Here is a 4219-nt window from a genome sequence, read left to right as displayed (position 1 = left end):
GTATATAACACTTCCTTGCAACAATTTTGTTTCCCTTAATTTCACTGTATTTTCCCTAAGGCTCATTTTCAATTTAGTTCATCTTATTGTATCAAGTGTGTGTTTTTTTCTTTAAATAAACCAAGTTAAATTCTTTGGGAGAAATGTAGGGTGGAAGGAAATGAAAATGAAGACCAGTGTGTTCATGAAATACCTTCATTATAGGCTTTTTTTTTATTCCTCACACCTTAATTTATACCCTTTTCTACTCTAATCTTAACATCAATCCACCACTTTCTAGTGTCATAATCCCTTTCGGATTCATTTATTTATTCTTTTGGAGGGTGGTGGTAAAATTTGACCTTGTATTAAATATAAAGTATTAATAACTGATTCCTGCAGCTTCTACTTTCTAAAAACGTGAGTTTAGCTAAATTACTTAATATGTTTCATTTATAGGAAGAGTAATTATATTAATTTTTTTGTGAAGGTTGTGAGAATTATATGAAATATTATATGTAAATTATCTAGTATCTTCTGTGACACACAGTAGGCCTTTTGGTTCAAAACAGTCTACTAGTAAGTGGAAAATACACTGAACCTGGAGTTTAAAATCTCTTATTCAATCATTAGCTTATGACTTTCAACAAATCACTTTACTTCTTTGAACCACATTTTTCTCATATGTAATTTTACGGCATGGACCTAGAGTCCTTAGGATTCTAGCTTTACTTTTCTTGGGTTCTAAGGCTGGCCCTGAGTGAGACGGCTCTCTGTTCACACTCTTCATGGCATAAATATACTTACCTGGCCCAGAGAGGTCTCAGGGAAAGGAATTCGGTCTGAAGCAGGGAAATGAACAGGCTCCTTGCACTGGGATTTATGTTCTTCACTGGTGTTGAGTGTGGCATTTGCAAGGGAAGCAGTGTCTTCTGGAATACCCTGAATTGCTAAGGATTATGGTCCTGAACTCAGGTAGGTTTCAAAATACATGTCATCATGGATGCTGCTTTCTCTAACGAGTGTCTGTAACCTGGTTGCTTGGTGACTAGTTGAAGAGGAAGCAGTAGAACAAAGAGACCTGCTGCTGGTGGTCAATGGCATGTTGGTCAATGACCCCATTTGGTTCAATCATGGAGTCAGTCAAAACAAGTGTCTGTGTACAAGATTTGGTTTCTGTTCAGGAACTATTGGGCAATAGGAGACCCCCAAAGCAAGAGGGACCTCATTTATCAAAAGATAAATAAAGGAAGAGTTTGTAATAAATGATGTAGAAGAACAATCTACGCTGAAATGAAGCTGCACTCATAACAGTTCATCAAGATGCAAGGGAGCCTGTGGTTAAGAGCACAACATTTTTAGTGTGTGGTTTTGGCCAAGTTATTTAATCTCTCAAAGCCTCAGTTTCCTCATATCTCAGAGGGATATTGATACCTCATATGGTTGTTCTAAGGAGATAATATAAATGCCAAGATGTGTTAGTCATAGGTAAGTATTATTATTAAAGCTATTAATATTATTGCAAGCCTAAAATTCACACTGGATTTCAAGAACTTGCTATCCTTAATCTAATAAACTATAAGAATGAAGAATAAATGTTAAAAACAAACCATTAGATGATCATATGATTGACCTAGAATGCATATTGAGAGAAAAAAATTCTAATGAATTGTTTAAATCAGGGCACTGCATTTATTTATTTTTGTTTTGTAATTTTAATCTCTGGAAGCTTTTTTTTTTTTTTTTTTAAAGGTAACCATCTACTTTACATTTAATTATTTCATTCATTGTGTATGAGGTGGGATTAGAAATTAAAAAAAGTGTCTTCCATAAACTTCCTTCATTGTTCCACACTCTTATTTTGTCTACTTTTGTCTCCTAACTTTGTGTGGAATAAATATAAATTTGCTGAACTTGTTCAAAAAGAGAATTAAGACACTGAATCCTGAAAGAAAACAACAACTTTACTTTCTAAAAGAACTTTTAAAAACTGAAAAATTTAACCGGAGTAAAATGTTCAAAAAAAAAATTAACCCTGAAGAAAGTGAGTGTTAAAATACTGTGAAACTAGTCTTACAGAAACAGAGAAACCACTGAAAACTAGTCTGGTTTGGCTTCAAGTATTTTCATCTCAATGAGCTTCAACTTGTGTTTGGTCCACTGAAAATTCAGTGAAATTTTGAGAATCTAAATGGTGACCATGTGTGGTAGCCACGGCCTCAGAACAGAGCACCTGGGAGTGGGGGTTTTCTTGGGTTTCACTGTCTGAATCTTTCAGAAGAGAAGTGAAATTCTATAATCTTAGTTTCATTGATTTATTTAGTTTTGACCTGCATTTTTATGTGCAATTTCTTCTATGTCAGGTCATATGTCAGTCTCTTTGGATTTAAACACTTTATAGATAATTTTGCAGGCAGCATTTTCATAGAAAAGAAATTAGGACTGAAATGTAGGATTCTGGCTGCCTAATACAAAAATCAGGATATCCTAAATTCAGTTTTTAAAAGATGTTACATAATTACTCACTTATTATTGAATTGATGCACTAGTTTGTTTGTTTTTCCCAAGCAGTTTCACCACATTATTTTTATTTAAACTTTTAAAAATTTGTGGTAAAATAAATAGCATAAAATTTGCCATCTTAACCATTTTAAGTGTACGGTTTCATAGTGGTTAGAATATTCACACTCTTGTGCAACAGAGCTCCAGAAACTTTTCATCTTGCAAAACTGAAACTCTAGACCCATTAAAGGATAACTCTGCATTTTCTCCTCCCCCCAATTCAGTTTTTAAGTGGGGAATGTATATGTTTTGTGATTATAATTTAATGAGGTCAGAGGTCATTTAGGTGAATTGAAACTGTGGGGTACTGTGTACTTGGAAGTATGAACCATTAGAGGGAGGAGTGTCCAGTGTTCATAGGGTTTTTATTAGTTGAACTATAAGGATGCTACTTTAATGGAACACCTGCCCTTCTTGGAAGGCAGGAATCGATCCTAGTTTTGAGTAAGAAGATATACAATAAATATCAAAACCAGAAATGGAATAAGGCAGAAAACCCTGGTGATGAAGGAAGATAACTTTTGAAATATGTAAATAACCAAGAGAAATTGAGAAATATTTTCCATTGAGATATTAGAAAGGAAAATATTCAACTCAACATTGTGATTTAATTGAGGTACTTCTAGCATGAGGTATAGTAACAGATCCTTAACAAACTCCTTCCCTAGACTTTTCAAAGCTATGTTAAGAAGTCTGGTGTGGCCACAGTACAAGGCAACATCCAGAAGGAGGTGATGTTGAAATGTGGGTAGTGATATCTCACAGCCTTCCTTTGCTTAACAGAAATTATTTTTAGAATGCTCAGGTCCTGGTTGGGAAATGAACATCATGGAAGAGGTTTAAGTGCCAGAGAGAGTGAGGTCCTGACACTTTGGTGCAGTTGACAACACTTATTTTAAAAAGTCAAGACGATGTGGTATCTTCTTATTACCTACCATTATTATCTTCACAGCTCCCATGAACTAATAGGATGGGTGAAATATAACATGATAATAATGATAATGATGGTGCTGATGTGATAACGAGGATGAGACTAGTGATCATCTCAACTCCTGGATGTTCCATCTTTCCATCAGATCTCTTGCCTGATGTCTCAAAATTTAAAAACTCAAGGTTTGATGATACTTTGTAAACCACTACAGGGTTAAATTTGTAGATTATATTACCTAGGGTCACTTAAAGACATGGTTCTAGCATTTCTTTTTCAGGTACATTTTATTAAACAGGTTTTTATGTGTCAATCTGGGAACTTAATTATCATTTACAAACTTGTTTCCTCGCTAAAAACGTATTTTGAGTCCAAAACAAATAAATTAAAAATTTCAAGGAAATGCCCTTTTTAAGTAGGAAATTATTTCAATTTGTTCTTGTAATTCTATATGGGGATTTAATAAAATATTTTAATTTGGTTTTGGAATGAAAGTTATAGCTTAATTTTAATAATGGAGAATGGTAGGGTAGCTAAAAAATGAACAATACTGCATGTACTAAATATAAAGTCATTTATATTTAGTTATTTGACTTTGAAATATAGGATAAGAGTTTTTAAACTTCAGTTGCATTTTAAATAATGATGCTTTTCTTATTTTGATATTCACATGAATTTTCATGTCTCTAAACTCACAATCAGATGTTTTACCTACTCTGGGCTTGTTGTGAGTGGTGGTAAGAGTTCATC

This window comes from Pipistrellus kuhlii, unplaced genomic scaffold (assembly GCF_014108245.1).
Source record: "Pipistrellus kuhlii isolate mPipKuh1 unplaced genomic scaffold, mPipKuh1.p scaffold_m20_p_7, whole genome shotgun sequence".
In the NCBI taxonomy this organism is placed as follows: Eukaryota; Metazoa; Chordata; class Mammalia; order Chiroptera; family Vespertilionidae; genus Pipistrellus; species Pipistrellus kuhlii.
This window is presented reverse-complemented; position numbering follows the sequence as displayed.